Here is a 12,468-nt window from a genome sequence, read left to right as displayed (position 1 = left end):
GTTAAACTTTATTGTCAAAAAATAAATTGTAAATTGTCAAATTTTGCAAGATGGAGGCGCCTGGTTATTCTTGTCACTTCTTATTTGGCGTCTATTGAGTATTAAAATAGATGGAGACGCCTAGTGTGTTGTATATAACACATCAAAGCTCAAATTTTGTCTGAATATACTAAAGTTGGTTGTTTCTAAATTAATTTTGAGTTTTTTAGACTAAAATTTATCAGATTTCTAGATGGAGGCGCCTGGTTAATATTTACGACTCTAATTTAGCTTTAAATAGAAATTAGAACAGATGGTGACGCCTGGTGTTTATATATAACCACAACCCAAGAAGCTTAATTGTTTGAATATTAAGTTTAATTATCACTAAATCAAGCTTTTTGAATAAAATTTATCAGCTATTAAGATGGAGGCGCCTGGTAAAAATTTGCATAATAGATCTTTTTCAACTTTTCCCATTTAATTAATGCATTAAAAATAATTTCCACTCTCTTAGATATCTTTTCATCGATATTTAATCTTTTTCTAAAATTATTAAGGAAAATCTTCAGCTCTCAAAAAACCCTTAAAACTTTCTACTAAACCCGCATTTTAGTGGTGCATTTGTTCGTGAAGAATAAAACCATGGTCGTGAAGGGCAAAAAAGGAAAATTCTTCTCTTCCCTTCTCCAGAATGAATTTTCCTCGATTTCGTCTATTTCACATCCGTATCTACTTCTTGTTGTATAGCTTAAAATAAGTCCACTCTGTGAGACACAATAAATGTATAAATAAATACCTTTCTCGTTCTACTTTGCTCCACGCTGTTGAAACTTGTGGCCGTGAATGTTTGGGTTCTCTTCGTTTGCCATTAAATTGGAATAAATATAAATTGGGTGGAAATGGCGAAAGGAAGCTACTTCTCTCTCTCAAAGATGCAATGTGTGTGTGTTTGAGGTGAAATTGAAAATAAATTGCCTCGAACTGAATATAAAACACCAAATTTTTCCCGTTTTCGTCTCGCGAATTTTGTTCGCCAAAAGAATGTATCTTCTATTTACATGCGGCTCTCCATTTTCACTCAAGAGTACCGTGACTGTGTTTTCTTATGTTCTCTCTGTCATATCGCGCCTTTCATCAAAAGCTTGATGCGGAGGCTTCTATTCATTTTGGGGAACGCGCGTTGTGTGGAAAATGGATATGAAAATCCTCTGGGTTTTTGGAGGGACGAAGAAGAAAATTTCAGCACACACCCAAAATCTCACGGAATGCCATTAACAAATGCTTCCTCATCTCCCTCCTCTCTCTACAACCAAAAAGGAGAGATGTTGGCAACGAGGGGGAGGGCAAATGGTGTTATTTATGAATGCCTAATTGCCACATTACTTGTGATTCAAAATGCCACGGCTCCGACGTTGAGAGTGCCTCAATGGTAATTATCCTCCAACAATGATATCCAATACAAGAAGTGCTTCGCCAGATTGCTTTTGCTTATATTCCTTCCAGCACAACAAACACCTCCGAGCTTCGTTGAACTATGAAAAGACAATCTACCCCCCATACCGCTCCACCAACTATCACGAATCTGTGAGAAGTTATTGTCCTCCACGGGAGGAGCTCACACAGCCCCCAAAGAAGAGGAGAAAGAGAGAAAATGTGTCGCCTCTTCCTCCCTGTATAAAAGTATATTTTCGACGCTTAAAATGTCGCGACGTTGTCAGCACTTCCACATTAAATTGTAATTACTCCGTGAACCCTGTGAGTGCGAGAGGGTTAAGCCAAAAGTCGATGAACTGATGAACAGAGATCTGATTGTTTGGAATTTGATTAGGTTCATTTTAATGATTTCACGTTTTATGCTGAACACTCTTGAATATTTGCAGACATTTTCAACTTATAAAGTTTAATCACTAAATCGTGATTTGTGGTGATAAAAGAAGACATTTGGAGATGTTGTGAGAGAAATGTGATGAAGAAGCGAGAAATGCAATTAAATGCATTAAAGAAGAATAAAGGAGTTTAATCACTGATGTATGGGAAAATTTATCCTTCGCGAGAACGATTGGGACACTGTTAACCTTCTAGAGAATCAAAATAGAATAAGAAACTTGGTAAATATTACACAAAAATGCAAAGAATGACGTCAGAATTTTGTTTTTTTTATCAGTTTATTAACATAGAGATTCCTTCTCAATTTTCAATAAAAATGCATAAAAAAAAGCACAGAACATGTAAAAATTCTATTTTATTCACAAAAAGTAGAACAGAAATTCTTTCAACGCGTTTAATCTGAACTTTAATCTCCAAGAAAAGTTCCTTTGAATTTTTCCTCATGTGGCGTCGCAAAAATCTTATTTACAAATTCCTTTTTTCAAATAAATATTGAATGAGCCCTTAAAATATGATGATCATGTTTACGAAAATTCCATCTCGGAATTTACAGCCACGTTGGAGACATTAGGTACTTTAATAATAATGAACTGAAAAATTCCCTTTTATACTTTCTCATCTTTCAACATCCTTTAGCTCGCGGCAAAAAGGATGCACGCAGGATAAAAAAAACGACGGAGAAGAACATGAGAAAGAACACAGAGAGAGTATAAAGTTTTATTGGACGGGGCAGTTTGTATTGCTTTTTATTTCCCATGTGAGCAACTTATCAGTTTTGTAAGAGAGCATTTTCTATGAGGTGGGAAAGTTCTTTTTTTTTGCCATATTACGACAAAGTTGTGTAACGTAGACGCTACACTTTTATCAACTGCCATAAATTCTAATCTCGTGAACTTATTCACGTGTCCCAGGCACGAGTTTGTGGAGCTGGCATACAAGAAGGTGTGTGCTTCCCGTGTGTGTGTGCATTAAGTTGGAATAAATTTGCTTTTATAAGTTTCACTTTTTGGCTTTGGCCATACACAGAACCCTTTTCAGAGGAAGCATTCTTCCGAAACACCAACAATGCTCTTCCATGGCCAAAAAGTCAAATAAAGCCGCTCACTTTCTTCCGCCAAAAATGTATTATGCCCCTTTTGTCGGCTTTCTGCGTGGGTGGGGAATGTTGAGAAAATTCTTGTTGAAAATTTTCCACAAAACTTTTAGTTAACATATAACATAGTTTTAGCATAACATTGAAAAAAAATAAACCTATAAACCCCCTACATACATTTAATTAAGCCATTCTTTTATTACACGTGAGTGCTGAAAGAACACACGAAGTGTGCGAACAGTTTTATTGCATTTTGCGCCAAATTCACATCGAGGTTCCACATATAAATATTCACTTTACGTTGAATTTGCAATTACATTCATATTTCAGCCATAATTCGTATTTTATGACAATATTTTACACGCGATGTAGAATGTTAGCTATAAAAGGAATAAAAAGCTTTTGGATTTTTTTACGATGCTCTTGCATAGTGAAAATTCAAAATTTTCATGCTCAAATGAAGCTCTTATTGTTCTATTCAAATTACGTGTGCAATTCTTACCACGCCTTGCGCTAGGTGTTTAACAGCTGCCAATAAAACTGCATCAATTTGGCGCGAGCCAATATTTTCAAATGAAGAGCGAAAGCAATTTGCCCTCGTGGCTTTTTAGAGCTTTCAAAGCTTCTAAAACTTCAAATAAAAAGATTTTCTGCTCATCAAAAACACCCCTCAATCCTCAATTGAGAAGCTGAAAGGTTGCTTGTGGCAATGCATTTTCGGTCTGGGCTTTCAACTGCATTTGCCCAAAAATGCGTCAGATTCAATTAAAATCATTCCATGAATGTCTCCCAGAGTGGCGCGATATCATTGTATGCGTTCTAATGCGTGGGAGTGTTGTGAGCAAATAATCCATTCGTTGTCCATCTGATGATGAAGTTCTCGGCAAAATAAATATATATCAGCGCTTTTGCTGGAGTGAAAAGCAAAATATATCTGAGTTTCGGGGAGATTTAGAGTGCCAATTGTTTCCCCGAGCGCAGGATGGTGGGCACAGGATGTCCAATAGCGGGATTTCCGTGCATTTCCCCCAACGTTACATATAAAATGAATTATGAACAAGAAGCCGCCGTCCATCAAAAGCTTCCAACATGAGATGTGTGGCAAATTTATGCATGATGGGGTTAACATTTAAGGCTTTTCTGCTGGTGATGCTCATGTCAAAAAGATCGCAGAATGATGAAAAGCACAAATTGGAAGCTTGTATCGCCATTTACAGCAACAAAACTGTCGGAATATGGATTTGTGAAAGACCCCGCGCGAATGCTCTTTTCTTCCGTGCAACGTTCAAAGGCCTCATTTTGTGAGACAAATCACAATTGAACTGCAGCACTTTGTGCAATTCATCGCCATTTTCGTGATAAATTGCGACGATAAAGTGCGAGAAGAATAAACTTCTGTTGCAAAGTTTCTTTCGCACAAATGTATATATAATTCGTTACTGTGGATTTATGGGATGTCCCAGATCTTGTAATCATTCGAAAAATAATCATTTTGACCATTAAAATGAGAATTTTGGTTTCTCTAACTAGAGAAAATGAGTGAAAGTTAGTTTTATTTGTTTTGTTTTGTTTCTCTAATTAGGATTGATTTGAATTTTCTTTTGATATTGTTTTATAAGAAAAAAAATTAAAAGGATATGAAGGAATAACACGATATTCCCTTAGATCTCTAGAATAAAATCATTTGTTTTTTCCTCTAAAAGTTCTATTACTCAGAAGTTCCGGTCTTTTTTATTTAAATTTCCAGAAAGTCTGCGACAAATACAAAAAAAATGAAAATAAATTACCCTAAGCACCAATTTGCAAAGGTAAATAAAGTTTTTTCTATTGAAAATAAACTCAAATTTTAACTGATTCCTTTAATGGATAAAATTTATTTTAATTTACGTACCTCCTGTTTTAATTTTTTACATTATTTGTTGACCATTTTCTAAGCAATATTCCCAACAAAGACTTCAATTGAAACACTGAAAAATTAATAATTTTTAAGATTAATCAATACACATCCAAACTTGCTCCAGTTTTCAATTTATGCGATTCTCTTTAAAAGATTTTTTTAATCACATAAACAGTCAATTAGTCAAAGGATACCTCAGTATAATCACAAAAAGAACACGGCTCTGGTCTACTGCAAGAACAATCTATGAAGGCAGAGCAGCAATCAGGATGAGGATTTGCATCACAAAACTTCCTAGCTTCTTGACAACATTCTTCCTCAGTTTTTACTTCGATTATTCCAACAATCAACCAAAAGAAGAGCAACAAAATTAAAACACGCATTTCGATCTTTTCTTACTGAATGATTGCTTTAAGCATTTTGATACCTCTTTTATACAATTTAATTAAAATAGTTTTTGAGGTCAAATTTTTGCCAGTCTGTGTGGCTTCATTTTTGATATTATTTAGATCACAGAAATTTAATTTCTGCTCACTTTCAAGTGTTATTATTTGCACAAATGGTAATAAATTAACCCTTAAAACGCCAAGGCATTGGACGTTCTAAAAATTGTCATATGGGGTCTTTAAAGGGGCCTATAAGAAACTTTTTTGACCTTATCGATGAAATCAATTTTTCATATTGGAGCTTTCTTAAATAAAATATTAACACAAAAGAATAATATTAAGGCAATATTAAGAATCCCACCAACTAAGAGCAATGAAAGCCTATCAAACTCGCTTTTTGGCCTTTCTCAGCCATACATTTATATAAATTATTCCCTATGAGTTGTGCAAAATGCGTTGCATGGTGTTTCAGCTACTATTTTGTCTGCAAAGTGCCGACTAAATTATTACACAATCACAGCGGTTTGCAAGCAACACAAATTGAGATTTTAATACTTTAAATATAAAATTTAATATACCAACTAATTCCAGCGATAACAGCCAAAAATGCTGTGGCTGTAATTAAGGAAAGTCAGCATATTCACATGGAACTAATGGATATTAATGGAGGCTCTCCAGCAAAGTGGGGATCATCGTGAACAAGCTACCGATGGGGCTTCTTTTTTTTCTTACTGTTTAGCCTTCGTATACAGCATATAGATGCACAGAAGGGGCGCTTAGACGATAGAGAGAGAGTCTATAATTTAAACCACGTACGGTGTTGGCATTGAATTTCTTCAAATACAAGAGAAGGGATTGAGTGTCTGGAGGAAAATAAAAGCCACGTTTCAGCACACATTGCGACTAATTGAGAAATTGATATACCTCAATGTTATGTTGGGGAAGATTATGGAAATTTAGGGATATTTTCGGTGAAGTTTTCGAAGAAATAAAATGTCTGTAAACTCTTTAAAATTATTTTAAAACTTATTTTTAAATATTTTTTTAAGAAAGAAAATTTAGAAAGATATATTAAAAGCTCTCTCTCTCTCTTTCTCTCTATTCAAGAAAGCTTTTCTAAACTTTTCTTTTCAATTTAAAAATTCAAATAATTTCACTTAAAATTTCTCAAACAAATGCAGGGAAACCTGCAAAATTGAAACTCTAACAAATTGTCCGTGTAAGAAGAAAAACGAAAGAAAGGGATATAAGTTGGGGATGATTGCTCAGCTCGAAATTATGGCTTCTGTCTCATGGTGCTGAAATAGAATCCATCCCCTCATGCCCTGAGCATTCTCATCCTAACCAATTTGGCTAGAATGTCGACATTTGGTGCTAAAACCGCATCCACGGACGGACGAGTATTTGTAGTTAATTGAAAAAACGACACGAGGAAAGTTTCACCCCATAAAGAGTTGTCCTATTATTGTAGACATGTCTATGGACATGTCTAACAGCAATCCAATGTGATCTTTTTTCAGCGAACATATCCAATGAAAGTCCAAAGGATTATCATTGGACATTCGTTTGGGATATGTCCAATTACAGTCTTATATCTAGTCTAATGATTTTTCTTGGGACGTGTCCTTCACTTGTCCTATATGAGTCCAATTTCCGTTTACATTGAACGTTTCCAATGCCAGTCCAATGGATTATCATTGGACATTCGATTGTGATATGTCTAACAGTAGTTTAATGTTTAATCCTACGATTTATGTTAGGACACCATAATCAAACGTCCAATGCTACTCCAAGGTAATTTCATAGGACATTCTAATTGAACGTTTCCAATGCCAGTCCAATGGATTATCATTGGACATTCGATTGTGATATGTCTAACAGTAGTTTAATGTTTAATCCTACGATTTATGTTAGGACACCATAATCAAACGTCCAATGCTACTCCAAGGTAATTTCATAGGACATTCTAATTGAACGTTTCCAATGCCAGTCCAATGGATTATCATTGGACATTCGATTGTGATATGTCTAACAGTAGTTTAATGTTTAATCCTACGATTTATGTTAGGACACCATAATCAAACGTCCAATGCTACTCCAAGGTAATTTCATAGGACATTCTAATTGAACGTTTCCAATGCCAGTCCAATGGATTATCATTGGACATTCGATTGTGAAATGTCTAACAGTAGTTTAATGTTTAATCCTACGATTTATGTTAGGACACCATAATCAAACGTCCAATGCTACTCCAAGGTAATTTCATAGGACATTCTAATTGAACGTTTCCAATGCCAGTCCAATGGATTATCATTGGACATTCGATTGTGATATGTCTAACAGTAGTTTAATGTTTAATCCTACGATGTATGTTAGGACACCATAATCAAACGTCCAATGCTACTCCAAGGTAATTTCATAGGACATTCTAATTGGACGTATCTAATGCCAGTCCAATGGATTATCATTGGACATTCGATTGTGATATGTCTAACAGTAGTTTAATGTTTAATCCTACGATGTATGTTAGGACACCATAATCAAACGTCCAATGCTACTCCAAGGTAATTTCATAGGACATTCTAATTGGACGTATCTAATGCCAGTCCAATAGATTACCATTGGACATTCGATTGAGATATATTCAACCATAGTCTAATGTTTAATCCTACAGTTTACCTCAGGACACTTTAATCAGACATCCAATGCTAGTCGAAGGAAAATTTATAGGACATTCTAATTGGACATATCCAATGCCAGTCCATTGGTTTATTATTGGACATTTGTTTGAGATATGTCCAACGATGGTCGAACGTTTAATCTTACGATTTATCTTAGCACATCTAATTCAAACGTCCTATGCTAGTCCAAAGGAATTTCAGAGGAAAGTTTACGTTAGACGTATCCAATGCCAGTCCATTAGTTCATCATTGAACATTCGATTGGGATATATCCCACGATTGTATAATATCTTGTACTACGATATCTCTTAAGACGTCTAATTCAGACGTCCAAAGCTAATCCAAAGGAATATCATAGGACGTTAAAATTTCATATATCTAATGCCAGTCCAACTATTTTCATTGGACTTTCGACATATGCTTCCATCGATATGTCTTACGTTTGTTCAAATGTCTTTTTTCTGTGAAGAGTGCGTGTGTAGCAGCGTTGGAAAATGGAAAAATGGGAAAAATATCCGGAAAAATAGCAAAGTAAGTACATTATACACTAATTAGGATATAGTTAAACGATGTGTATAAGAAATTAAGTTGCAATTTATATAATTGTACGCGAAAATAGAAATTTTCTTTTTTACAGGTTACGTGTTTCGACAAGTCCAGGTGAGAGATTTTTTTCGAATAAAAGCAGGTAAAAAGAGAAGTATTTTAATTAAAGAGCGCTCTTCTGTAAATAGTAGTAGTAGTAATAGCAGTAGTAGTAGCAGTAGTATGTAGTAGAAGTAGTCGGGGTAGTAGTAGTAAATATTATGTATGTAATATTTGACAAATTTTTCTATTATTCCATTATTATTCATTGATTTGTCTTTTCATGCTACATGTTCCCGGACAACTTCTATTCTCCGGACTCTCCCAGGCTCCCCAAAAAGAGTGTCCATGGACAACCCAATGGATTGTCAATGGATTCGTCCCATGTGTCCCATGGACTTTTCTTGTTTTTTTCTTATATTCTGTAATATTCTTACAGCTACATGTTCCCGGCGTTCCCGGACAACTATCTTACGGATACTCCCACGTTACAAAAGCTCGCCAAAGAGAACTATCAGCATTTATGACGAAGGGAATGGAGAAAAGAAAAGGTACTTATCATTGATTGATTATATCTCATTTTATTTTGAAGATTTTACTTAATATTCATAAAATTATTTGTCTTTTCAGACCGTGCCTTGGAAAACAGAAGTAGGAGAGCATCCCGTGTCTTGGAAAACAGAAATTGCAGAGCATCCCGTGTCTTGGAATACAGGAGTTGCAGAACATCTCAAAGACCCAGGACGTCAGAGTTCAACCGCCGAAGGACAAAGTATCATACATGTAAGATTTATATATATAATTTTTAAATAAAAAAATAAAAAATTAATTCAAAGCGTTTTTTAGTAAAAAAAAAAAATAGAAAAAAATTGGACATATCCTAAGCTATTCGTATGAAATGTCCTACGACGCGTCCGCTAGAACTTTTCTAAATACGGACCTGTCCTATGCTATTCGTATGGACTGTCCATTGATGTATCCACTGAAAATTTTGCACACTGGATATGTCTTATGCTCTTTGTATAGACTGTCCCATGGATTGTCCTCTGAGGTGTCTGCTAGATTTTTACTCTACACGGATCTGTCCTATGCTATTCATGGATTGTCCACTGACTCGTCTTCTAAAAATTTTCTAAACACTGGATATGTCCTATGTTCTTTGTATAGGCTGTCCATGGACTGTCCCCTGACGTGTCCAATAAAAAATTTTGTAAACATTGGACAAATCCTAACCGGAAATAAGTGACAAGTCCTATGATCTGTCCAAAATCTGTCGTACGAAAGCAAGACTCGGAAGTCATGAAAATGTCTTTGAGGATGTCTTATTTTGTCGTAGGACAGAATATAAGAAAAAAACAAGAAATTTCCATGGGACACATGGGACGAATCCATGGACAATCCATTGGATTGTCCATGGACACTCTTTATGGGGCATTTAATTAAATGAATTAAATGGATTCTCTTACGCCACATAGAAAATTCATTTGATGGCCCCATCGATCCATAGAAAAAAAATATGTATTGCGAGAAAAACTCTTCGGTTGCCCAGAATACTGCTGAATTGGTTTTTCCGATTAGTATAAATATTTATTGGATGCATTTTATATTATCAATTTCCGGGGCAACTTCCATCCTCTCTGTGTTCATTATTAATTCATGCAAATGCACAAACTATAGGCCAGAAGTTTGTGCAAAATAGCGTGAATGGCGTGGAGTGGATGCATCATCTGCACAAAATACTCCCACACATCATTTATTGTTTTGTGGGATGTTTAAAAAATGAGGAAGACTTTAAATAATTTTTGAGTGCGATTGAAAATAAGAGGATTTATGCTTTTGTGTTGTTTTATATGCGTTTGATGGGTTATGCTGAATATTCAGAGTAAAAATGTTTGTATTTTACATGTGGAAAGCATATTTAATTTCAATGGAGGCGCCAGGTTGTACCAGGCGCCTCCACTTTTGGCTTAAAAATTCATTTTCAATGTGTAAGATTTTAGTAGTCACGCGTTGAAGTCATCAAAAAGGTTCTTTTCTTTGGAACTGATAAAAGATCTTGGCGATGAGGGCGCCAGGTTATACCAGGCGTCTCCATCTAGCTAAAAAAAATAGTCAATGCAATCAAAATTTCTGATAATTGTACCTAATAATCATCCAACACTTTCATTTCATTGCAAAATTAGCCAAAATCTCTAAAACTCACTGCAGTGGAGGCGCCAGGTTGTACCAGGCGTCTCCATTTGTCTTCAAAATTATTTTTATAATGAAAAGACCAGACAGTTACCTCTAGAAGTCATCTAACGCCTTCAAAACATTGCAAAATACTCCAAAATTCTTTGCAATGGAGACGCCTTGTCCCACCAGGCGCCTCCACTTAACCACAAGTCAAAATGAAACATTCGCGGTGGTCAAACTTTAAACAATCTCAATGAAATTTAATCAATTTAATAAAAAGCAATCTCGGTCAAGTGAAATATTGCGATTACATTCTCTCTTTCTTGTTTTTATCTTCCTCCGAAAATTGTGTCAACAATAACTTTCCATTTGTCTGCAATTAATTCCACCGTTTCATGACCAAATACGGCTCGCAGCACATTTCTTCTCAAATTACTTAACTTTTCTCCAATTCAATTAATCTTCCACTTTAAGCGATTACGATACAACAGCATTTTTGCTTTAATTCTTTTTCTTCTTTGGAGGAATATTCTGAGGAATTGGCACGTGTAGGATGTCTTTTGGCACCCTGGGAGGAAGTGAAATTCTCCTTTGAAATTGATATAAGAAAGAGTAGAGGGGAAAGTTCTATGATTTCACTGGCTTGGAGTGGATTATCTTCAGCAGAAACAGGGGATGGAAGACTTGTCAGGAAAAGGTGAAACCTTTGAGGGTGGTTTAAGTCTCCTGAAATACCTAATATGCAAGGGGGGATTTTTTGCACAAATATTCCGTGTCACGGGAGGTGGTGAAAAATATGAGAGATATGCGGAATTCCGTGGCATATGTGGGGTTATTTATGATTTCATTGTATGAGCTGTGGAGTAATACAAGGCAAAGCACAGCGATGTTTATTTGATGCCACAACCTTCCCTCGCGTGAGACAAGAGGGATGGTTTTGGTGGGTAATCCAAGCTCGGGAGAAGAGCTGGGTGATGCTGTGTGGAGGCATCTTTGAAACCGCCAAATGGCATATGGGGAGTCAAAAGGTGAATGTACTTAAAGTGATATACGACCGAAGATAAGATTTTCCTGATTGTAACTTATGGCAATTTTATTGCTCCCACTGTTACACATCCCGCCACATTATGCTGAATAATGCCGCCATTCTTCCGAATGCCATTGTAGCTGTGATTCAGCATACTCTGCTGCCGATCCTCCCTCATTTCTTTTATGTTGCCGAATGTTTTATTTACCTACTGCATGGCTTTCATGTGTGTGTGAGGTTCATTGAGTGGCTTTAGCTGCAGATTGCCAACGAACTGGGCATCACGTCCTGATGGACAATTCTTGATTAGATTTACGGGACGTGACTGCACACAAATACCCGGATTCTCAGCCTAAAATCTGAGGTTGACAAGTTGAGAATTCAATTTTTGTCCCCACACCACCATCCGCATAGAACTTTCTTCCGACAATAGTACAAAAAATATATATAAATATAGCGCCCCCACAGCCTTTTTGTGTATAAAGATAAAATTAATTGTAGATGCAATTTAGAGCATTTTCCCAAATCGTTGGTGGTCCATTCTCTCTCACAGCGCGATGATTAATTTAGATGTTATGCGCAGCAAAAAAGAACACTGAATCCAATTAACACCACTACGTGACAAGATCTTTCATTCCTCCCAGTCCAAATTACTCTGCTCTGTATATGTTAATTAAAAGACACAGAAACTCAAGAAGAGTTTCTTCTTTTCTCCTTCAACCATATTCCCCGTTCTGTGTTTGCCACCTTTCGCC

At 35.9% G+C, this 12,468-nt stretch overlaps 1 protein-coding gene and 1 long non-coding RNA gene across 3 annotated transcripts in view; both read left to right on the top strand.

Annotated features, from left to right (window-relative positions):
* The window catches only part of LOC129787215 (mucin-2), a 94,758-nt gene that overhangs the window by 60,378 nt on the left and 21,912 nt on the right, over positions 1 to 12,468 (top strand). The gene's annotated exons all lie outside the window — the stretch shown is intronic.
* LOC129787225 (uncharacterized) lies at positions 8,374 to 9,340 on the top strand. Its single transcript, XR_008750204.1, has 2 exons — positions 8,374 to 9,062; positions 9,142 to 9,340. It is a non-coding gene; the product is annotated as an uncharacterized LOC129787225 (long non-coding RNA).

Source organism: Lutzomyia longipalpis, chromosome 1 (assembly GCF_024334085.1).
Source record: "Lutzomyia longipalpis isolate SR_M1_2022 chromosome 1, ASM2433408v1".
NCBI lineage: Eukaryota > Metazoa > Arthropoda > Insecta > Diptera > Psychodidae > Lutzomyia > Lutzomyia longipalpis.
This window is presented reverse-complemented; position numbering and strand designations above follow the sequence as displayed.